The sequence below is a fragment of the Pelecanus crispus genome, chromosome 1, assembly GCF_030463565.1.
Source record: "Pelecanus crispus isolate bPelCri1 chromosome 1, bPelCri1.pri, whole genome shotgun sequence".
Lineage (NCBI taxonomy): Eukaryota > Metazoa > Chordata > Aves > Pelecaniformes > Pelecanidae > Pelecanus > Pelecanus crispus.
Window position 1 is genome coordinate 53393498 of NC_134643.1, and position 26224 is coordinate 53419721.

Here is a 26224-nt window from a genome sequence, read left to right on the forward strand (position 1 = left end):
AGTGCTTCTTTAAAGGTTTTGCCCCTTTGTCAATAAAGTAAAATTAACCTTGTCACGAGTGAAATACAAAATTAGTTTAAGCATGCAAAAAGAGTAGGCAATGAATATGAGCTAGAATTGTCAATATAGAGAGTGCTGTACCTATACAAATCTAGGTGGAGGTGAAGAGGAGTAGGCATAGTATGTGTGTAATATTATTTAGGAAGTTGTGATTTTCATACAGGGTTAAGATTGTCAGGTGTATACAAGAGATGAGATGGAGTTCAACACTGTGGAACTCGTGCATCTGTAAGAGTCTTTTCTTCCTAGGATTTTTAATACCTTGCACTGTTTTACTGTTGTTACTCTGTACATCTGCTGCTTTAATTTCTACGACAGTTTATACTGTATATAAAAGCACTAACTGGTTTTGCTATTACAGTGTGATTGCTATTGACTTTATACACGCTTGTCTATGTAAAACAAATTTAGGTTTCGTAATATATCAATAGGGAAGTCAGTTCAAAAAGCAGACTGATTAATAAATGGTCCAGTGTTTCAGCATTTATGGATACCATTTCATTTTATCTCACTGTGAATTGACAGGTTATGTCAGACAATTGAGAACAGAATGCAGTTCAAGTTCTTTTGTGCTACTGAAATGTCTTTTAAGAGGTAAAATACTTTAATTAAAAAGGCAGCTGAAATCTTAGCTCTAATTTTCCTTGCTATATCAGATCTTTTAAGTTGCAGTCTTAACCATAACTGTTCTTATCTTTATATTAGGTGTGTATTTTACAAACCTATTTTTTTCATTAAAAATATTATTTTTTTAATTTTCTTCTGGAGATTATGTTTATTTTACTGATCTCAGGAAGCAAAATATGTCAATATGAATTCTCTTGACTGCTTGTTTCTTGTTTGAAATTTAAACTAGCTTAAATTAGGCTTTCTACACCATGGGCTTAAAGCAAAAGCCTACCACCAGACAGTCTGATCATAGATTAAGCATTACATTATTTTGGTAGTGTAGCTGGACATGACTGGTGTAAGAAATGATCAACGTTTTCTAAAATTTTCATATAAAGTAGAAGGTTTATTAAGGAGCTTGATTTGTTTTTGGTTTGTTTTTTTTTTTTTAAATAGGTAAAATAGGTGAATTTGTTATCAGATAACCTGTACTTGAATTATTCCATACATATTTGTGTTTGGACATCATATCTGATTTTCTCTCTCTCAGAATAGTTATTTTTGAACTGTTGTTTTGTCACAGGACAGGTAGTCAGGGCACTTAGCCCTACAGGTCATCCTGTTTGTGCAGTCTGCCGAGGACCATGTCAGGCCTCTTTTCTGTCAGTGTCTACACTGATCCTTTCCTCAGGTCACCTATCATCTTTCTTTCTGTCTTTGTATGTCTGAGAAACAAAAGGAGTCGGGGGGAACCCTCCAAACAAAAGAGTAAAAAGGCCAAGACTGAAGTGAGGGAGCGGGTGGAAGGGCAGCGGGAAGGGCAGAGTGGGTGTCCGACAGAGTCTGTCCTATGAGACTGTGAAAATGAGCTGGAATAATCAGTCAGGGCACTTGAGTGCCAAAAAAAGTGGTATCCAGATTTCAGGGAGTCGGGTTTTCCAAGTGTCTGTTCATCACATCATCTCCTTCCAAGCAGCGGGCTTCTTATCATTGCAAGAGATCTGGACCGTGTGCTTAACTGCCTCCCTAGCTGGACTTGCGTCTGATGGCAAATAAACAGTAATCACCATATGTAGACCAACACTATTATTTTTAGTGTAAATCTTTCCTTTAGCAAGGATTGCTACTGGGTTTGTGGATGAAAGCCCAGCTACGCACATTCTGTCTTTCTGCCGGCCCTTTGTGTTTAAGGAGAGAACTGGTTCTGAAGGAGGCAGCTCAGACATCAGAAAAAATGACGCTGGTGATAGAATTGCTTCAGCTGCATTGGAAAAGATCATTCTACTTTGTTTTGAAAGCTACAAGAACAAAGCACCCTTTCTCTGTAATAAGGCCTGTGGCTCCTGCATTCCTCTGCACATCATCACAGAAGGTCAGGCAAGACAACGCAGTGGTTACTTCTCTGGGTCTTTGATAGTTCTGTCACCTTAGTTTCTAGAAATTGATGAGTCTGGCAGCTCTTTCATTTCTGGACACTTTAAAAGACACTGAACATTTGTTTCAGTGCCCTGTACTTCAAAATCCTAGGTGACTTTTGAAGGTGACTACAAGGAAGATGAGTAGAGATGCTTCATGCAGCAGAGTTTTTCAGCTGTTGCGTGCCTTAATAGCAAGAAGACACTGGCTTTGTACATGAATTCTTTCCTTTTGCAGGTGAGAAGACAGTGTAGCATTGGCAGCTTCCAGCTTCCTCTGGAACATTTGGAACTTCTTTTATTTGGAGCTGATAAAAGTCTGTATGCCCAAGATAGTCTCCCTGCTAGTAGTCTTGCAATTAAAAAAGAATTAGAAAATAAAGAGAGAGGTTAACATCTCAATTGCAGGGCCCTGCTTTTCATCCTGGAATACCAGTGTGGGAGCCCTGCTTTGGTTTCAAATTCCCAGGGAACTCTCCATTGAGAGTGCTCTGCAACTTTTTTTAAGTAGCTCAACAACTCCGATTTTCTTGTAGCAATGGATTGAGAAATTTCAGCGCTATAGTAATTTTCCTTTTCCTTTTCCCCGAGATGTTTATTTTTTTTTTCTTTTTAAAAACTTATTGAGTAGATTTGCTTTTCTCAATCATTTTGGCCAAAATTTGCTCTGAACTAGTACCCGTCTTGTTCTCTCCTTTCTGTGCCAGTAACTTCTGCCACTGCTGCCAATGAGGTTTCTTTTAAAATCTTTATCTCCTGCTTGGCTGCTTGGAAACATTTTTGGTTAATGGCTACAGTAAAGCCAACTCAAAGTAGAGGTTAGTATTGCTCGATAGTTGTGTGTGCAGAGGGAGGTTGTGAAGATGTTGGTATTGGAGATCCTGTAATAAAAGGCTTTGGGGAAAGGGCTGGTGTAGGTAAGTGCCTTGGAGCAAGGGAAGGACTGAGTACGCTCCTGGGATGACTCCTTGCGATTGCCATGCCATTCTGTGGGTTTGCCCCGCGTTGCTTGGGGTCAGGCAAGGGTTTCATGGGCTGTTGGCTTTTCTGCCAGCATAGTTCAGTGTTACGGTAATGAGCGTTAAGCGGTAATGAGCGTTAAGCCTGCATCTCTAGCTTATCAACTAAATGCTCTGAAGGCTCTTTTATCAGTTTGAAGAGGGTGGAACCATGGTGTGGACAGGAAGGGCTTGTTGCTCAGTTGTTGTTTTATTTGACAAATTTATCCATCCTGGATACGGGTGCAGTTCCCAGCAAATTTTAAATCTCTCTAACAAAAGAGGTGTGTGTGAGGGAGGAAGGGGAGAACTAAGGGTGTATGTGCATTAGGAAAATGATTTCACACCTGTTTTGCCTCTGTGCTTCCTGATAGATGGCACCATATTGCTAACTCTCTGAACTGCTTGTCATGGGGAGGAAAAAGAGCAGACTATGACAAACAACTAGTGGAAAGTAATTTTTCTTTGTGTCAGTAAGATTGAATAATAGAGCAGCATACAGAAGCATAGCAGAAGCTTCTTTTGTAAGTGGTCAGTTTCTAATGCATATTTGTCATTTTAATTGAGTAACGCTTTTTTCCCAGTATTAACAAAAACCAAAAGATTCTGACTCTGTCCAGGAGAGGCATAAAGAGAGACAAACTGATTAATCTTAATCTTGTCCAGTGTGAAAGATTTTATATATAGTCACTATGATCTCTACTCTTGACTTTTTAATCTGGGGTCCTGGGAGCTGAATAGCAATTCTGGCTGTGCCAGAATGCTTCTGCAAATCCGCATTGAGACATCTTTTGCAAAGGTTGCCTTTGAACCCCTTCCTGCCAGACCTCTGTAAGTCTCTGACCTGCACAGTATCATCACTGAGCTACCTATAGCAGATGCCAGCATTGTCTGCATTTATAACTGTGTGGTAAAAATATAAAGAATGAGATTACAGACTCCCCTGATGATGGAGGGCATGTGTCCTGTTTTCCTGAGTTTTGTAGACAAAGTTAGGTCAATGTGGCTCTATTGGTTTTAGGGTTTTGGTTGGTGTTTTAAGGTTTTTTTGTCTTGTTTTTTTTTTAATTGTTTTTTAATAATGAAGAATTGAATAGCAATATGGAAGCTACTCAATCTCCAGTTGATGATTCCGTGGAGGACAGAGCCTATAATTTCTGAAGTTTATAACTTAGCTGGGAGCATCCCAATTTCCTCTGGTCATATTGACCTAGGACCTACATGGGATCCTTGTAAATGCTGTGTTATTTCTAGTGGTACATGTCAGGGATCTGTTTCTTGTACATTCATTATCACTTGCTACATTAGTGTTTAAGAAACTTTACCAGATGGGATGGAAGGAGGAAGGAAAATATGTAATGTGTTTCTTGGTCTATCTTGCCTTCTACAGGGGAAGCAGGATCATGGATTTCATTTCATTTCATCTGAATGCTAAAATCTGTGTCTTGATTTGATAGAGATAGTTAAGATAAGTTAGCTTAGCTCTGCAGCTGAGTGCGGGGATACTTCTTCTCATACGATACAGGAAAACAATTTTGTTCTTTTTCTAGGACAGAAAAGGGAGATATAAACATTAGAAAGCCTGTGAAACAGATGGTGATTTAACTGGTAAAGTTATTCCAGATAGGATAGCAGTCATTCAGACGGAAGATGTGCAAATCATAATAGCTTCTCAGGTGCATATGCATGATATGAGCTGTGTTACAGAGCAGGTCAAGCAATCAGTTTTACATTCATATCCTGAGCCTCAGTCATTTTTGTTGGATCACTCTCCTATGAGCGGCTTATTCCGTCAGGGCATGGAAATTTATTCTCAGATGAAGAATGTTTGGCAAAAGAGGCAGGAAATTCAGAACTGTTTTGGCCTGTTTATAGATGACCACGATAAAATTACTTTTAGTCCACTTGGGATATGGTGGTGACTTATTCTTTAAAATATAAATAGGGTTTTTAACTTTAGGAAGGTAACAAAAATATTGCAGGTATTTTTATATGGAAGAGAATATCCCTAATATTTTCCCACTGTTCTTTCATGTTTATAAAGTGCTTTTCATTAGAAATATCCTAATTTGCTTTTTAAGCTTTTAAGTATAGGTATGGACCTGCCTATTTTGTGATTCTTTGTAGAATCTATTCATTAGCACAAAGTCATGTAGATGAGTCTTAAAGTTCTTTGAATAAAGAAAGAAAAAGAACATTTCCAAATATTGAACCAAGTATAAATTGATGTACCAGCATCTCCTCGAAAGTGCAGAAAGCCTGTGACCGGAACTTTGATCTTTTGGACCATTCTTATTATCTCTTTGGAGTGTCAACACTCTGTGTGATAAAAATGTCAGTGGCAATGTTATCCATTTTTGTGTTGATCACTTTCACAGAGGCATTCAGCAACTGAGCCTATTTCTCAATCCCAGGTAATTTTTGAAGCACTAAATCCTTCATCCATTTTTTCTGTGCAACTGCCAAAATTTCCTCCTGCTGTAATTAAATTGATCATGCACTCTTAAAACAAAATGTACTTATTTAATACAAAATGTAAAGCAGGTGTGATTATGCATTTTAATATAAAGTTCTGCCTTATTTAAAAAAGGATGATTAGCAGTGCTCTCTGTGATGGAAGAAAAGTAAATTGAATTTAGTATCAGGGAATATTTTACTGACTGTCTTACCAACTCACATATGGTTCAATAAAATTTATCAGGAGCTGCAGAGGTACTTCCAATCTGTCTGGTAAAGTACCACAATAATAGAAGACTTTGACAAAAACATATAGATTTGGCTGCAGGTTTTGGAGCAGGAACTATTTTAGCCAAGTTTAGGGTCAGAACCGACAGGTGGGAACATTGTAGTTCCAATCTATTTTTAATTAGATGATGATTGCGCATTGCTGATTGCTCCCTCACAGGGGCAATAAACATCCAAAATATTTCATATGTATCCAGCAATTTTGTAGTAATTAATGCATGTGTTTAGTTTGCCGTGACCTAAACTGCAACAGTTAGGCTCAGTGTCATAACAGATCCTTTTCTCTTGCCAATAGGAACCTGGCAGGTACGCACAGGGATACCTTAACTACTTTGCTTTAGATGGAAATGAGCCCAATAATGCAGTAATATAAGGAAAAAAGGACAGGGAAAGTGTTTTGGGAGACACTGCCTGTTGGTAGGAAGCAAGGATTCTTCTGCAAGTTAAGCCGACTACCATTAGATTTGAGACAGTGCTGAATGGTTTGCAATGCGGGCTTGCACACCTCTGCAAATGAGAGCAGAACATTTTTCCTGTAGAATCAATTTGCAAGAACAGATCGGAGAGAATTGGAAGGAAATGGTACAAAGGGGAGACCGAGAGAAGGGTGGTGCAGATAAGGAGAGAGAAGGAACCAGAATATCAAAAAGATGGAAGGAGGAAAAGGATAAAGATAAGCAGGGATAAGGGATATGCAAAGCGGGGCTGAAAAAAAAGAGGAGAGGGCATGAGGGAAGACAGGCAGACAGAGGAGGGTGTGCACAAATGCCTGTAGGAGTTGCTGAGAAAAGGCTCATGTGCACAGCGGAAGCAGAGGAAGATGCGCGATGGATGCACGTACTGGGGGAGGGGGAGAGGCTGTGAATATACACAGCAGGAGCGGGGAGAGAGATAGATGGCAGACACGCATATAGGAGTGGTGGGGAGAAATAGTGGATGTACACAGCAGGGAGAGAGCAAGTGAGAGAGACACACAGCAGATGCACACAGCAGGGGGGAGAAATGCATAGAATGGGGAGTGGGGAGCAGTGCAGGGAAAGTATCAAGAAGTCACAACAGAATTAAACAATAAAGTAATAAGAAATAAAATTCATGATTTGAACGTTTATCATTATTTAACACAGGAAATCAAGAGACTTTGAAGAGAATTTACATTAGTTAAAAATTTTAAGCACTTCAAATGTTAATAGTGTTTGGTTTGGAATAAGACTATGCTTGACTTAATGAATTCCTCTTTGCATTCGCAGCGAAGCAGATGTCTGCTTTCTGTGTCTGACAGGGGACCCAATCCATTGCTTTTTGACGTCAATAGGACTGTGGCTTGCTCAAGGACATGCGTTTGTCTTGTCAACGTGGTCTAACCAACCAGCCTGGCTTCTGTGCTCTGGTCTCGCACAGGTGAAGGAGGTGGGTGGGAAGTGTCATCACCTAAGCTTTGTGAAATCTAACAGCTGTCGGATACCTCTTGATACTCTTATGCGTGTTTGGGCACTGATCCCCGTTAATCAGTGCAGCACGCAGTGGAGGGGAGGTTGCTGTGATGTGCCTCTGTGTGTGGCACATCACAGAGGTACCTGGCACCAGCCCAATGGCATGGACAGGGTTAGACCTCCTTGATGATAAGTATAAAGCAGCATAAATAACAGATCAGTCAGACTGTAAGATTGGTTAAGGGGCAGCTTGTAGAGAATATGTTTTTTCTTTTATTGGATTAGATGATGTGTATGTATCTTTTCCCAGTTTCTGTGGAAAATACACAAGCTCCAACAATTTTTATGAGCGTAACATAAACCCCACTGGTATGCATATGGAGGGAACACTGGCATTGGAGTGATTTTGTTATTACAACTGTTCACAAAGTTGCTCCTCTGTGCGTGAGCTGATGATTTAAAAGACAATCTATAATGGAACAAAATAGCATGGGAAAAGTGACTCAAAGGGAGACACTTCTCACTTGTGAAGAGACAATGTCGGTACAGCAAAGGCATGAGAAATGGAAGGTTGAAGAAGCTGTTTCTCAACAAAGAAAGGTTTCCTCAACAGGAAGGGGGGCTTCCACATGGAAGAAATGAGGCGTTACCAGAAAACTTGGCCTCTCACAACTATTTTTGTGGGTGGAATCACAGGAATGCACTTAAGATGGGCAGCAGTGTGGGCTGTTAGGAAAGTCTCTCTCTCCTCCAAATGCTTTATACCCCCTAAAATAATTTATTACCATTGGTGTGCGAAAGGCTCTGCATAGCATTGATTGCAGGCTTTTGAAGGGAGAGTTACCAGGGTCCAAATTCATGGGACAAAGTGAGTACAGCCAATGTATCCATACAGGCCTGTGCCTTTGAGGGAATGGGAATGTGAAGCTTTTGTAGCTTCAGTGAAAAGTAGAAGTATAATGACCGGATTACTCTAAGGTGGAAATGTGGTAAAAGACATGCTCAAAAAGCAGTAAGTGCTCTTACTCACATCACCGTTTTCCTCCCTTTTGAATTCTTACTTATTCTGAAAGCTCAGAGAGAAAAGATTTATTTTCTTCAAGATTCGTTTAACCTCTGCAATGTATTCTGTGGTTGCTGCTGTCCTCCTACAGTGTAAGGGGTTTCAGCAAGCGCTGTACTCTCTAGCCAAGCAGACAAAAAAAAGAGAGAAGGTGGGTGAAATATGTGGGTTTCAGGAGAGAAGACATGTATGTCAGAGACTCATGTCAAAGTAGCAATACAATAGGCCATACTAAGAAATTAGGAAGTCCTAGAAGTTTGTCTCTTGTCCAGATTTGGAAGGGTCTCACTGCCCATTTCCTTCTGCCGTAGTGAAGTCTGTGTGTGGTTTGACAAGTAATGCAGAAAAGTAGGGAGGGAGAGACTCCTGCCATGAGAACTTGGCTTTTTCTATACATGGAGCCAGAAATAAATATGGAGAAAAGTGCTGTGACTGATGTATTCAGTTAGATTTTAATGCGTTTGAAAGGGTAGTTCAAAGACAAGCTGGCCTTTCTACTTCTGTGTGCATTGGTACCTGCTCCGAGGATCGTTAGTGCTCTTGGTGGAAGTGCCGTACGCGTTCATTGCCTGTAAACATACTTCCCTCAGTCTCCTCGTAGCTCAGTGTTGTGAGCTTTCTCTCCATTTTCTGAACTCGATGGGTAGGAGAATTTTGCTTAGATAATGCTGGAGTGGGGAGAGGTTTGGTCTGAACTGCTCTCATGTCCATCTCCATCCTCAGAGACTCTGCTTTCTGGTGGCATCAGCCCGGGCTCGTCACTCTGTGCCCTCGCGCCGTTTGGAATGCAGCGTGGCATTGCTGAGTCGTTTGAATGAACAAAACCAGTGCTGGTGAGTAACAGCTCTCTCTTGCGTGTATGTGCAACCACGTTTTCGGAGTGCTGCTGTGGTTGAGGTGGAGGGATGGCCTTGCAAAGCCTCCTGAAGCTGACGGGGAAAATGTGTCTTCAAGCTGGGCCCAATATACATAAAAGGTTAAATAATTGCTTTTGGAATGCTAAAAATAGGTATTCATGTTGTCTCTTCCCATGTTGCCATAAGTTTTGTCTCTCTTCTTAGATGCTTTAAATTTCTACATGACATTCAAAAGGAAAAATCTTGTTATTCCAGATGTTTGGGTAGGACTTGGAAAAAATCTCCCTTGGCATTCCTGTAATTCTGTTTTGTAACCAATGTCAGCCTGGGAAAGCAAGGATTATCTTGGGCAATTCAAGTGTGACAAGACAAGGTGAATTGTATTATTGTAAAGAAAAAAAAAAAAAGAGACTAAAATACAAGGGAATCAGTAAATGGTGGTGATTTGACAATCCAGTGGATACAGTGTCAGGGGGCCTGTTGTAAAAATAAAAGCTTAGCTGAGAGTTTCAGATGGGTGAGAGGTGATAACTCTGTGAAGCAAACATTGCTGCTAGACGGAACCTGTGTATGAGTGGTGTGGTGCCAGGAGCACCATTTGGTTTTGCATAGCACGACTGCTTTGTAATTCTCTGATGAAATCTTTGCTTTTCAATAAGTGTTATTTTAATTTTCTTAAGATATGCTCATATGTTAATAGCACAACCAGGTGTATTGTGAAATATATTCTACTGCATATGTAAGTAACACCTCCATTTAAAAAAAAATCTTGTTTATGAAGATTTAATTCTGGAGGGACAAGCTTTAGAAATACCTAGAAAATACTAAAACCTTTCTGTTTTTCATCAGCCGCTCTATTGAAATTAATTTTACAGAATATCAAATTAGGTGCTGTTTGTTTAACTACTTGAACTGTAGGGGTTACATGCCAGATAAAGAAAAGTGTTTTGAATATAAAATAGTTCAAAATTAAGTCATTTTAAAATGAGAATGAATACTGTGAGAAAAGCTCAGTCCCCTTCAGCTCTGATTAGTGACTGTGTGATACTTAAAGGGATAGACTTGAATATTAATACGGTTGATATGTCCAATCTCAAATCTATTCTATAAAAATTAGAATTAGACATAGAGCATAAATCACATCTCCTTCTGTCATTTCATAACATGGTCTGGGGTTTTTTGGTGTTTTTTAAGGGGGTGTGTGTTTGTTTTTAACTTCAGCATTAGCAGTGTTGTGATTTAAATTTTGCTTCATATTCAGAATGAAATTAGAGGACCTTATCTGGATGTTGATTGCAATTTTGCTGATTTTTTTTTGTTGTTGTTGTTGTTGTTCAGGACCATGTAGTCCGCAGACACTATAGCCTCTTTTTTCCTGTCAACAAGCAGAAGAAAAAACATTGAGTTCTCACATGTGATGAAAGACTGGAAGGAAGAGACAGAGAGGAAGAGAGCAGAAAGTATAATGGCAGGTAGGGGAAGAGAGCGGCGAAATGAAGCTGAATTTCTGTGCATTTATGCAGCACAAACTGGGACTTATGCAGCAACGTGACAAAAATGTCAATTATGACCATAACACTGCTACGTAACTAAAAGGAAAGGTATGCTCAGCTCCTATGTTTCTTGATATATAGCAATATATTGTATGCACAGTGTCTTGATTCCAGTTATGTTATCAAAGGTGAATTTAGGTAATGTCGCAATTGCGAATATATTACAAAGAAACAAAAAGTAAAAAGTTTACATATGCTTTCAGACCTATCTGACCTTCCACATCTCACTTGACAGTTGAAAGCAGTTAGAGCATACCATGCAGTTTTTAGAGTTTCTTAATACTACATTTTTAGTGGGTTTTTTTGATGCACATTCATATCAGTTAATGATACAATATGCACAAAATGTATTTTAGAGACCTTATTTTGAAGTATTGTTTTGGATCTGGTCTCCTCCCCTCCCCCCCAACAATCATTAATACTGATTACAGATTCTGAGAATGTCTCTATTCTGTTTTAATTTCTTCTCCACCTAGTCATTATATTAAATCAGTAAGAACCTTCCTTTCTGACGTCTTTGTGCCTAGGGGCTTGGCATAAGAGGGCATGATGACAGAATTCAGAGCATCACCTTCTTTCTTTATTGCTTTTCTTGTGACAAGTCTTTAACTGAATCTAGAGAAAATCAGTATATTTGAAAAAGAAAAAAAACTTAGACATCCTCCCAAAGGATTTTTTTAGAAAATGGTTACAATGTTGACTGTCTGAAATACACTAAACAAACATGTTTAAGGTCTAAGAAATGCATGGCATCTATGTGATCTGCATTGGATTGGAGTAGGATGGTAGCAATAGATTGTAGTTAATATTCCTCAATTAATTAATTACACCATATTAATGTATCAGATTCAGCTCTGATAAATTCAGCTTTTCTTGTTTCCTAAATGTACTACCATTTCTGAAATGAGTTAAAAATAAATATGACAGTTACAGATAAGATAAAATCTGACACTAGGCATATTCAGAAAAGTATATTCTTGAAAAAGCACATTATAGTCTTGCAAAGGCCTTATTTACATGAATAAGTTGAACATCATGTTGGCCACATTTATAGCTTCTCAGAGAGAACTTTCAAGTCGGAAATTTAGGGGAATATTATGTATTAGGTTTTCTGAACAACTCTTTCTTTAAATTTTCCCTACACAGAAATCCTTTTAAAATTTAAACTTTCCTTCTACAAATTTAATCATATCAAATTGTAGTTGATCAAAATATTGCTGCATTATTGGTAAATTTCTTTCCTCTGAGGAGACAAAGTAAGTTTTTTTTTACAGGTGAAGGATATTCATATGGTAGATGTTGCAAAAGGGTCAGCCCAACTGGGATGATGTAATGTAGTGGTTTGTATCTTGGTTTTGTTTTTATTATTAAAAGTTAAAAAATGAAGGAACAGAAATTGATCTTGAGCATACAGTGGCCAGTTAAAACATATTTAAAAAACAACCCCCCACCCCCAAACCCTCATGGTGTAACCCAATTAGTCAGTGAAGAAAATAATGACCGGGAAAATTGCCTCATTCCTCCTTGCAAAGTCAAGGGCCTTTGCTGTATAAGTAACATATTTCATAATCCATCAAACCACTGCTTTGTCTTTAGTGTCCTGTTTTGGCAGTACTATGTTATTCACAGGAAAATACAAGAAATATTTTAATGGATGACAATAAAGTATCATGTTAAGAGAAATTCTTCCTGCCCTGTTAATGGATACCTATTTGGCTCCTCTCTTGAAAGATACTTTTGATGATCTAGGGAAAAAAGAAAAGGCCCACTGAAGTTCCTGGCTTCTATGATGTCTTGTGGCATTCAACTCTTTAAACTAAATTTGTATGATAACAGCAAGTGCTTCTTTTCAAGAGGCTAAAAATGCATTTGTACATTAAAAAATTACTTTTTGTGTGTGGTGAGAATCTATTTACTTATTTTTACATATGGAAACCCTAACTTAGGAAGCTCCTGACCAACTGTGAGGTCTCAAATAGAGAGAAGGAAAGCTGTCAGTCATGTCCTGTATTCTGTGCTGTTTGCTTTTTGTCAGAAGTCAGGGCAGGTCAGTTTTCAATTGCAGGGTGAAAAGTCATGGATACAGCGTAAGACATAAGGAATGGGAATAAAGAAATCAAAACCCGTTAGCATACCTTTCTAAGTCAGGGGTAGGAATGGTGTTTGAAATGCTCAGTGCAATATTGTATCAACCTGTTTCACATAAAAATGTTGGAGAGAATACAGAAAAATCTGAGCATGAAAACCATTTGTAAAAGGAGAAATAAAAAAAAGCTGAAATTATCTTCAAAAAGATGATTTTGATAGTTCTTGTTAGCCTTTTTGTCATAACAACAGAACATTCAGTAAAACAGTAAGGTGATAAATTCCAAACGTTTGAAAGAGTTCTTCCAGAGGGCTGCTGTGCTATAGTACTGAAAATAAATCAAATTAATAAAATATGATGTAATGGGGAATAGTTAACTCAGCTTTTCAGCTTTTGAAGAGGGAAACATAGTTCTAATTTACTTTGAAATTCAGAGTATTTTTTATCAAGTTCTTTATCAAATGGTCTTAAAAAAAACCTGAGAAAGTGTACCTAGATGACATTCTGTATGAGGGCAGGCTGAACAGGCTGGAACGTCTAAGCACAGAAGAGGTACATATGTGGGAAGTGCTATGGTAGAGGTGAATACAAAGATGATTGTTGCAGAGAGAATAAGTGGGGACTAGCTGTTCATCATCTTCCATAAGAACCGGGGGAATCCAGTGTAATGATGACCTAGTAGGCTTAAGGGGAGAAAAAAAACCAACCCCAAACCAGCAGGTTCCCTCCCCCCGCCCCCGAACTACAGAATTTAAACTCTGGAATGCATGTCTACTATTTTTGGAAGGTCAAAAGTACAAACTGATCTAAAAAGAGATTGGAAAATCAACAGAGAACTGGCTAATGAGTAGCTATTAAAGACAATGGTGTGGACGCAACCTGTGACTCAGGAGATATTATCCTCATTTACTTAATGACAGGTATTTTGCACATTCCTCGATGCTAGCAGCTGTGGAGATGGGCTACATACTAGATGGACTAATGTTCTGATCTGCGGTTGCATTTTCTAGATTCCTAATTTGTATATGGCTATATGTACAAAAATCCTTGCTTTAATCTTTCTTCCAGAGCCTAACAAAGATCCAAAATCACTTGCTGTAGTGTATTCCCATAAGATACTCTGCATAAAATGTAGGTTGCTGTGCGGTTCATTGATACCCATTTTCTACTTGGTAAAGGTGCATTGCAACATCAAGACCAAAGGTGATAGTGTTTTGCTGCTAAATTGGGTGGGTACAATAATGTTAACAATTGTTCTTGCTCTGAAAAATACTTTAGGATGATGAGGAGGAATGTTTAGAGAAGTCAGCTTTCTGTATCTTAAGGGGCACCTACGTTAAAGTTTCTAGTGGAGTTTACGCTCCCGTTATGTTCTGCCTAGCTACTGTTGATTGCCTTACTGAGTGATGATTGAACCTCTGGAAGTGTTATAATGTATATACTGTTGGTGCATGATGTGGTAGGAAGCAACATCCCTCTATATCCCAGTTCAGGACTGAGGAAATAAATGCACTGTGCAGTTTTGAGTAATTACTTGCACTCTGTTCATGAATGTATGTCTCTGCAATTTATTTAAACATAAACAACTCTTTGGTTGCCTCCAACACTTTAGCTTTGCTCTTCAACCTTCTTTGTCAGAAGAATGCTTTCTCCCCTCTTGCAAGTGTTTAGTTGCTCATCAGCCTATCCAACCAGTCATTTTCTGAGAGCCCAGCTGGGCAGCAGTCAGAACAGAAGCCTGTCGTTTGGTGGCCTCCTGCACACTGGGCTACAAATGAAAAAAAGGTCCAGTTTATATCCATTACATTATATTTTTGACTAACGATCTTTTGCCTTATTTGAATAAAATATTTATGAAATTATTTTAAAATGTACTTATTTAAATGTAAAGTGTAAAAATGTTGGTCAGACAATTCACATATAGATTCAAGTACCACAGTCTTTGAAGAAGTACGTATTATAAAGCATAAGTATTATCAAGTGCAGAAACAGTAAATAAAAAATAATTCCTAGTACATGGATCTGACCCTTCAGAAAAACAGACCCGATTGGGAAATGTTGGTGAATTTATGCTTTTAAAGAATCTAAGAGCTTAAGTCACCTGCTGGATACGCATAACAGATAACACAGTTGTCTGCTACGTATGACTTCAGTTTAGCAGCAGAGCCAAAGATTTTGTCCACTTGTATCAGCAGAACAGTTAGAGTTGTACTCAGTTTTCAGCACATACATTTCATTGGCTTCTGAACTGAAAGTGAAGCACATGCCTGTGTGGTTTGCTGAATAGCGGTGGACCCCATGACACTTGAATGCTTTTGTGCGCTTAGGCCTAATCAAGAAGTGTATCTGGAATGTAGGAAGTTTCTATCAGATTCTAATATATTACCAGTTTGACAGATCTCAAATTCACCTCATTTTTAGCACAGCAGTGTGTTTTTGCTGCAGCAGTCTGCTTTGACTTGCTGAGTTTTATGGTCGTGTAAAGACTCTCTTGTATGCCTTTCCTTTTAAAAAGAAAACCAAACAAATTTAAAAAAAAACCCAAAAACCAAAAAACCAAAACCCAAGACCCCAAAACCCAGAAGAGAAAAAAGAACTCCTGCATAACTCTTAAGGGAAGCACTGTGCTTTGTTCCAGGGTTAAAAAGGAAAATTGAAACAAAAGAAGGACCAGTTAATAGAATGTAGGATGTTCAGGTAAAATGAAGTCAAGTTTCATCTATGATGAAGATGATACCTACTGTCTAGCAAGCACAGTCTGAAGAAGACATAATAACTAATAACTTAGCTGTACCTGGGTTATTAGGATAAATCTGCAGATAAAGATATGCGTATAATGGAAGCTTCAAAAGCTGCAAATCTGATGTGATAAATGATGCAAAGTACAACACATTAGCTTAGATTTTAATGTTTGTAAAATGAATGAAACAATACATCTATATGCCAAAACCATATTATCATAAACGTATTTGCCAAAATATAAGACATAAATTGCACTTAAATTTAGTAGTCTGTGACGGTATGCTTGAATGTATCTTCGTGATTAAATGTGAACAATTGCTCCTTTAAGGTAAAGGTCTGTGTACATGTGATTAATCAGATTGAAATGACAGGGCGGACAGCTCATGCCATGCCTAGTTATCAGAATGATTGATTTTAGTTGATGCTGCTGGCTGAAAAAATATCTGTTAATAACTACAGCTGCAAAACTCCTGATGTCACTGATAGCACAAATCACTTCTCACATTCTGTATTATCTGGCTCATTTGCAGATACAGAGCATGCAAACTGACCCATTGGAACGCAAAATTATAACATACAGATTTATGCAAGAGGGATGACTGCAAAGTGCATTGCATGAGCAGTGCAAGAAGCTGAAAATTGCTGCTGTTGTAGCTGTCATAGACACATTATTTTCTTTGGTATGTGTGGAGTTTTTGCTGTCAGGCTTTTATCCTGTAGATTGTTTGTGCTGTACCTCTCTTCCTGCTTAAAATAGAAAATCAGTCACTGAACCTGGGTGCTATTAAGTGTTCTTAGAATAGTCCTTAACTAACTTGGTTGATTTGCACTTTCTGACAAAAGAACATTTGGTTGTTTGTTGCAGGCTCTGGACAAACATGTTGTTCCGAAATCAATAAATAAGATTACAAATTGCATTGCATCAACAGAATTGTTTACCGTAGGTATACTCCTTGCCATATAATATTTATCTGTTTAGTTGGTGTGGTTTTATTTTGAAAGATCTGGAGTTTATCTTCATCAAACATTGTATCTTATCTGCATTTTGCAGGGGTTAACAGGGAATGTGGGTGTCTTGTGGATCTCGGAGGAGGAGGGGGACAACAAATAATCTTACGTGTTTGGTAGGATGCCCCATTCTTGCATTCTCTCTATTTACTATTGCATGTAAGCATCTGCCCTGTCCATTTGTCCTGCTTACTTTTCTCCTTTTTCCTGTCTGTTCAAGGTGCTTAACACCCCAAGGTGGAATGAAGTTGCTTTCCTCCACACCCTGCCCCCCAGCCTCTCATGTCCATAAACTGCAGAATAAACAAAGGGCTGAGAGAAGTCCGAATACTTTTGCATCGGTGTTAACTGCTGCTCCTCCTCCCCCAGTAATTCACCCCTCCTTGTTCTAAGTCCAGCCCCTTACCCAGTCTTTCTTCATTAGCTTTTCATCTGCCATTTCCCACTGGCCCAAAACAACACATTTCATATACTGCCAAACACAAAAATCTTTGCAGGTTCTTATAGTCCCCTGTCCCCCCAGAATTCACAAATGCATCTGTTTTCAGGAGGCACATACAATGGTGTCCAAAATGCTGGGGTTCTTGCTTTCTTGGAATGATAAAATTGTCCTTTGCTCTTTCAGGCTTCTCCTTTCTGCTTCATAGGTAAGTTCTTCAACTTCAAAAATATTTGTATAAAAAACCCAAGACTTGTTGAATGAGTATGCTATTTCATCATGCTGCTGTTTAATTATGGCCAGTATTCTGCAGAAGACCAGAGTGTGGTCATAGTGATAGCAGTTAGCCTCAACATTTTATGGATGTAAATGATAGGGGAAAAAATGTTAAGTTACAAGAAAGCAGAGATGATTCTTGCTTAGTAGGATATTAAAGCATTACTGTCATTATTATTTGCTCTTATTTCTCCAGAGGACCTCGGTCTTGATTATGATTCTGTTGCGGTAAGTGCCTCTATCAATCACAGGGAGATCAAGTCCTTGCCTGAAGATGTGCATATAAAGATACCCCATACAGCAGCATGCCCTGAAGGAGCTTGATGGTAATTTCATAGGTACCAAATACATTAATGTGAGTTCAGGTAGACTGGCATGTTTCTGAGGTCTGAGGTATTTAAAGATTAAAACTTTTATTTATTTATTTATCTCAATTATTCCTGTGATTCTCCCAGGAATAACTGTGAAGCAGAAACAAAAGACTTGCCTGCCTTTTAGATCTGCAACCTTCCGAACTTTGAATGGAGGGATAACATGGGATATATGAATATGACTTTATATAATAGTTTTCATGACTGAAGAATTTTTTATAAACGCTAACAACATAACCCTCAACAACATCTCTGTGGATATTGTCCTTTTAGATGTTGAGAAGAGATGTGTGGGAATTCTGTGTTAGATGCTTTCATCAAAGGAATGGAAAACTGAGGATGAATCCTTGCCACTAGTGCAATTTACTTAGGAATTTACTGAGGAATGACCCCTTAATCTAAAAGTCATAACAATAAATAAATAACAAACTTTTAATATTCAGAATGGACCCAGTTACCCTCTAAGCAGCTAATAATTTTGAAATGCTGTTGGCCATGGATACCCATAAATTACCTCCCTCACTTTCCTTTCATACAAATAATGAACATTGCACTAAGCTGCAAATATGCTTTTGTCTTTTTTTCAAGCAAAAGAGTAAGAGTTGACTTTAAGCATGCTCGTGTGTGTGTGATGTTCCTGAGTTCACAGTCTGATTTATTTGCAGATATGGCAATGAGAACCAAGAAGATATGTTTAAAATACAGCCGGCTGTTTTTATGTGCACGAAGAATCCCAGCCATGAAGGAGTCTGAACTAGGAGGAGGCAACAGTTCTTGACTGCACTCTTTTACTAACATGAGTAAGCCATTGCTTTGGCCATAAGATTGAGTGAAGATGCACCACCTAAGGAATTTTAGATAGAAGGTCACATTTTGGCACCGAGTACGGGGCATACATATGCATCTGCTCCGTCTCCAGGCAGAGCTGCAGGACTCTTCATGTATAAATAAATAACCTGGTGTAAGACAGATTATGTTCCTCGGATATCAATCACTGGTAAATATCATGTTTCTACTCACGATGGAAGAATACTAAATGGAAACTCATGAAGATTTCAGATTGCCATTATATTTACAGTCCCAGGGCTTACTGCTGAGAATTATTGGATGTCTTCGCCTCTGAATATGGGCTGAAAGCTGTAGTGGGATACTTATTCCCAGCTTGCCTCTTAGACTTTCAAATCAACATTAATCTTATTTCCTACAACCCTACCTCTGAATCACTGTAAATAATGCAAAAAGCTACCAGATCTTCACCAGTTGGCCTCAGTGAGGAAACAAAACCCCAAACCCAGTCTTTCCTGATTCCATATCTGGCAAATGATTTGGAGCAAAGTGTTCTGGGTATTGTGTGATTACAGGGACTGAATGCAGTGGGGGGGAAGGAGAGGAAATATGACAAAAAAAAGCTTGAAGTGTTGGAGTGCCTTCTACTAGCTGCACGATGAAAGGGCAATTGTTTCATTCCCCTTCCTTCTACTGGCCGTCAGCTCTTTTTCTGTCAGCAGTCAGATATCCCCCATTTCCAGCTGCAAATAACACATCCCTCCATGTGCTGGCGTCAAGAGGCAGGGTTGGTTCAACCCTGGATTATTGCCATCTTTCTGTGGCAGTGACTCCAATTTCTCTGCAGTCTCTTTGTATGCTTTCCTCACCAGCCCCTCTTCTCCACTGGTCAAAACAAAGCTGAGACATTTTTTTACAGAATTCAGGAATTCTGTGTTGGAGACTGTCAGTGTTTTGAAAGAAGCCACAGTTGGGTGTTCTGAGTCTAGACTCTGATATTTTTCAGTATGAATGCAGCTGCTGTTTCATTCCTTATGAATTTGGCTTATTAAAAAATAATTCCAGGCCTGTTTCTTCTTATTCTTAGAGGAGAAAATAAAATCAGAATAGATAGATATCTTTTTTCCTCATTTAGTATATCAGCAGATTAGTTTGTGGTCTTTTTTAATGAACTATTAGGATAAGAAGGAACTCTTGATATATTAGTCATTGTTGGTAGTTAGTGAATGCATAACGCTAGATGGATATTTGTTACCCTTTTCCTTCTTGACACAATTGCTCTTATTTTAGTGTTGGGTTTTTTTAGTTCTGCAGCATCCTCGTTTAATAATGAAAGGACAGTTGAAAACAAAACAGTGGCCCAGCCATGGAACAGTGTCAGCAGAGCCAAAACCATCTCAGCCAAAATGGCAACTAAGGGGGTACAGAGCGCTTCATTAACCTGGTTTTGTCTAGGTACCCTGGAAGTAGGCCTAAGGAGGTTATCAAGTCAGCCAAACTGGTAAGAGAATCGTTGCAACTTGGTGTAGCCAGCCCTATCCTTAATGAGCTTTAATGTGGAACAGTAGAATTCAGGCTGACCAAAATTCAGATCTGTGTTGAGGGATAATTATTTTCAACTGGAGTATAAGGAGTATGTTTGGTTGGCTTTGTGGTTTTTGTTTGTTTTTTTTTTTAAAGTCCTCTTTTAATTCCATTTTGAGTTACAGCCACAAAAAAATTAATTTCAGTGTGCCTCTTCATGACAAGAAGTTGTGTTTTCTGCAGTAATGTTCTACTTCATACATCATCATGGTTAGCACACTATGGGCTTCATGACAGTGGGCATCCTGAATTTTCTGAGAAGATGGCTTCAGTGTGAGGGGAAGCTTACTATTTGGCTAATAGTTTGTATTACAGAACAAATAATTTCCAGATAAGCAGTGATTTGGCTTACCACAAAAATGTACCGCATTTTCAAATGTAGAAATTGGAAGCTTATTTTTACTACTTCTATGAGAGAGTCACCTAGAAGAAAGGCATTTATAAATTGAGAAGGGGAGGTAGAGGCTTTTTAGAGGTATATTCAGCCAATTTTGATTCTCTTAAATTACCTTAGGTATTTTCAGGCATTTTTTTCCAGTGGATTCATATTTCAGGCAGTATTTCTGACAATCTATTTTATGCTTCATTGACCACAAGGTTTGAAATTCTAGTCCATATTGGCACAGTAGGGCCAAATTTGTAGTGATAAATGAATAACTTTTTTATTTTAAATAGGTCTCTGGTGTTTAATTTGAGATCTGTAATTTTTTTTCGGTTCATTACTTCTGCTATTTTTCTGTCTAGGAAAAAGTGATCAAAAGAGACAGAGGGATCAAGGTAGAATATTGCTTTAGACTTGTTCATATAAAGAAAAAGAAGAATAAATGGATTGTCCAAGGAAGGGTAAATGTACTCATACCACGTGTTCATTTTGCTTTAACAGAATATATTTTATAATTTTCTGACTTTTTTTTGTGTGTGACAAATGAAAGATCATATTTTTCATGGTGACAGTTTTTTCTGTTGCAACATTGCTACTCTTGGGAATCTATTTAAAATGTGTAACCCATGATTCTAATTAGGTAGTATGCTTGCTATTGCTATTTTCATAAGCAAAGATCTTTTATTTAGGTCTACTACCAATTAAATGTCTTGAATTTCAACAGAGTGGTAGTGTTGCTAAATTATAACCTCCTATACTAAAAGCGATAATACCTCCTATCATTATTTAAGTGTGTTGTACTATGTAATTATAAGGAGGAGGAAGCTGAAGAGATTAAGCACTGAGCAAATGCTTCTGTTTTAGCATGTTCTCTATCATTCTTTATCTGTTTTACAGCAAACCACATCTCCTCATAAATGGGCCCTGAATCCAAAGAGTTAGTCATGTTGTTTGCCTAATTCTACAGAAATTTATGTTTTATATTACTCGTGTAAGATTTTCCTGATCTCAGTCTTTAAAATTGTGTAGAATTTTTTTCATGTTTTCCTCACCCTAAACCTCCTCTTATATCCTCATTTCAAAACTGAAGTATTTGAATAAATTCTAACAAACAAACAAACAAAATCTCATACTTGCCTACATAAAATCTTTCAGGCAGCCATTGAATAATCTCGGTACATCATGTAAAATAGATGTTTTTTCTGATCAATAGATAGTTCAGGTGTATACTAAATCTAGTCTGGATTTTTAAAATCTTTATATTATTGTACTTATTCATATTTTATAAATAAATAAAATACGGTTCATATTATTATCTGTTTTTTCTTCAAATTGGTGGAAAATGTTCTTATATTTTCCTATGCTGTAATAGCTGGGGGAGTCCACTTTTTATATAGACTACAATTAAATAGAGAGGACACAGAGTGAGATTACAGTATGTCAAGAGGGCAAAGAAGGGAGTTGCCTACCTGAGGCCGGTGAATAACTTGAGAGAGCTGAACAGTATTATGTTGTATCTAACGGCAATACAGGAAAGTATCTGATCCTTAAACTGGAAAGAAAGTGCTTGCTTCTGAAACTGGTGAGTGACAACTTAAAGGCATACTGTGGTGACGAATAGGACTAATTTTGCTTTCCCTTATTTATTTGGGTCTGTGGCTTGTATGCACTTATGTATATTACATTTCCCTGTGTATATTTTATGTTGTGAACTATTCAAATTCCTGGGTTTTTCAGTGTATCAAACCTATGTTTGTTTTCACAAGGAAAATCCATTTGGCATGTGTTTTTGTTTTCGGTTTTTGCAGGAGCCCATGATAGTGCTTTTTTTTGTTTGGTGGGGTTTTTTTGTTGTTTTGGGTTGTTTTGGTGGGGTTTTTTTTTTATATTTAAGCTTCTTTTCATAGTCGTTTCCAAAATCTGATTGTTTCTAGAAATGCTAAACTGTTACTTTATAGTACAAACAGAAGAACTTTTGGTTAAGAAAAGATGCAATGTTTCAACTGGTACATATTTATGTGCGTATGTGTGTATATATATGTATATATACATATTCATATGAGTGCATGTATTCAATATATGTATGCATTCAATATATCACATATTCATATATGTAAAACACAGCTTTATGTATGTAAAAGTTATATCATGAATAAGTGATAAATATAATACTTACATCATGAACTGTGATGATAAAAATATGCTAAAACTTGAACAGAAATTTCAGAATGCCCAGGTGAATTTTTGTCTTTAAAATTCTGGTGGAAAAGCTACCATTTTACCATTTTCTTTATATTTACAATTTCAGTAAAGCTGTTTTCCTTTAAAAGGAAGAATAAGGGGAAAATAAAAGAAAATCAACACAAAACCTTCTCTTTGGGATTTTTTGACAGGGCTTACTGTTGGATTTCAGCAGGCTGTGCGTTTGAGGAGATGTTGGTTTGTATTCTGAGGTGCGCTCACTGTGCTTACCACAGTAAGCTACTGAAATCATAAAATACCTCTAATACTATTTAGACTTGAGATCACTATCCCACTCCCAGATTTAGTGGAACTTGGCCAACAAGTTAAAAAAATACTGTACCTAGAAAAAACATGATCTCATTAAGCCTAATTTCTTCAGAAATCAGGCCAAAGCAGTGTTAAAAGAAGACAAAAAGTTATAGCGCTCACAATATGGAAATGTTTAGTATTTAGATTGGTGTTTTTAAAGACAACGAAGGCTTTTTCTTGGGGTGGGAGTGGGGATTGATTACTGGCTGATCTCATCTATAATTCATCATTCTTCTGCTTCATTTATTTTGATACCTGTGAATTTGTAACATAGGTGATGACTATGCAGAACAAAACGCTTCTCCTCCTCTTCTTTTTCTCACCGATTTTGTTTAACTTAAACTGTGTTGACAGAAAGGAGTTGGAAGGAAGGGAGTTTGGACAAATTTATCTCTGTCATAAGGAAAGTCACACTTGGGAAAGAGAAAAGGCAAGGAAAAGCTTCTAGTGTTTTAGCATGCATTAGAATATTAATAGACAATTATCACAATTAAATACAAAATTCTGGCTTCCAAGTAATGTGCCAGTTTTCAAAAACAAAGTATTCCTTGTTGTCTCTTAGTTGAGAGAGATAAATCAAATTGCCTACTAAAACTGAGAAATGCTAAAGCACATCTTTTATTTATCATGCCACGTCCATCAATTTGTCTTTTCTCTTGTTGAAAATGTAGGTTAGTCTGAGACTTAAAATTGTTCATTTTCTGCTCTCTCTCTTTACTTGAATGTCCTTTCTTTTCATGTGCAGTCAAAGAACCATAAGCTTCCATGCTGTGCGTATAAATAACTCCTCTAGCAACTGGCAAGAATTAAAACATGGCATTTGCTGTGATAGCTGCATTAGCTGGAATAGTTTACCCAGGATACATTAACTAATAAACTTGTATCTATTTAAGAAAGATCTAATTAGGATACTTTTGTTACATAAACCAAACCACATTGTTTATTATAATAAAACCTACATAAAATAATGAATAGAACAGCTTCTATTCTATAATGTCATTCAAATGCGATGACTTAAAGGTAATTTCTACGTTTTAAGCATTTAGTTTCATGGCATTGCCTGGCAATTGACTGACTATAATGCCTCAAAGGTTTGCCATTATTAAGAAACATTTAATGTAAGATTAGATCCATCATAAATATTTTATAGGGAGAAAATATATTCTTTCAGGTGCTTTCCGATGCCTTTATGCCTGTAATTCTGCGCATCTGCATACAAATAAAAGGGATGCTCCATTAGCATATTGCACTCCTACTGCATCCTTCTGTTTTGGGTGAGTCAGTCTCAAAACACTCTGAAGATTGTTTCAGTTTTGCTTCCAAAGTCAGCTAGGTATATATTTTGGGAGGACTTGCCTTCTCTCTCCTTTTGCCACTGTCATCTCGGCAGCCTTTGGGGTCAAGTTATGGCTGTTGCCAGGCATCTGAAGGGCTGTCCTCGACATGTTCGTAGCGTGCTTTGTGCCTGGCACGGGGAGGGACGGGCCCTGCAGCCTCCTTGTTTTATCAGGCAGCAACGTGGAGACCACTATGACATATTTATGCTGTGTTATTTTCTTTTGTAATGAAAAACTGGAGTGTTATGATGTCTAAACGGTGGCGTGGGGTTTTGAGGGGCTGCGCGTTGGAGGTGCTTTTGCTCGGTACCTTGAATCACCTTTTGAACTGTATCACCGTTGATAGATTTGGTTTTCCTTCCCGGGAAAGACAAAGTTTGCGCCATGGTGGTCCCATACGAGTAAGGCACATCAGTCTGCCTAAATCAAGCCAGTGGAGGGGAAAGTGGACAGAAGAAACTGAATTTCATTTTTACAGACTGTTATGGCAGGATTGCTACAAACATAAATATTGTAATTTTTAGACACACAGTTTAAGGAAAAAAAAAAAATGAACCTTCTGAGGAAATGAGCCGTATTCTACAGGGTCTTTTCCCCTTCATTTTCTTTGCCTTTATGCAGTCAAGGAACTGCATACCACCTGCTGCTGGCGCATTAGGCCCACATCCCTCCTGACTACTACTCTCATTTTTATGGCCAGAATAGCAGTTCCCAAAGTTTCCCTCTCAGGGGTTCATGACACACATCTGGGTTGCGATTCACCTGCGGCAGTTGGATATCCTGTGGGTTAGCGGCCCCATTTGTAAGTACACCCTGTCTTTACAGCACGTGGAGCCTAGCTGAGGAACTGCTGATGTGAACCATGTGCAGGCGTTGGACGTCAACAGCAGCAGCCTGATGTGGAGCTTCCTGGAGGACGGTTGCAGTTTTACCAAGAAATAGCACACCTTGGAAATGATGCTTGGTAAGATTAGTCTGCTGTGTGCTTTAAGGCTGTTCTTCGCTGTAGAAGTGTAATAAGCTCGAAGGAAGCATAGTGTCTGCTCTGCAGCCTGCCCGCTCCATTTATTCTCTTGCTATCTGAAGACGAAACAGTGCTGTGTGTACGTTCTGTTGTGATCATATGTTAAGCAAATTTCTTTCAATGACTTAAAATAGAAATAATACTAGTCACTGGAGAGAGGAGAATAGTATTTCACGGAGCCATTTAAAACTGTTTAATCAAATGGAATTAACAATTGTTTTAAAAGGTTGTTTTCTAGTTTAGGTCTATCCTCTGTTTTCTGCAAAGTTTTGTGCATCTATAAATTCTGTTGAGTCCATTTTTGTTGACAGACAATATTGTTCTTCATTTGGAAGTTTGATTTGCTTCCTTGATATATAGTATGAGTGCAGTTACAACTTAAGCTTGAAAAATCCCACCCTCCAAGTGCGTGTAAGTGAAGATGCTGTAAGTCATCAGTGGGGATATTCCTATATATATCGGTTTTTTTCTAGATCTGGAGGGGGCCCATGCTGGTGGAAAAAGTGTAAGTGGGAAGCTTCATATTAGATTGGATTACTAAAATCTTCCTTGGAATTTACCCTTTTTCAATGTCCACAAAACTTAGGTGTAGAGATGTTAACTTTCTTAAATGTTTCATTATGTCTGTGATAACCTTAAAAATCTGTGTGATCCACATGCTACCACATGGGTGCTGAGGCAACAGCATTCCTTTCAACAATTAACACAATTGTTAAGAAAGATAAGGGACTAAAATAATAAAAACTAAAAATATTTCTCTTCTTATGTACTACATGGGATTCTTTGCTTTTAAAGTAGTTTTAGCTGTATACTTTGCAACATTTTTTTTTTTTAATTTTATTTTCATTTAGCTATGGATTCCCCTTAGTCATCTATACTAATGCAAGCAGCAGTCCCCATTCAATG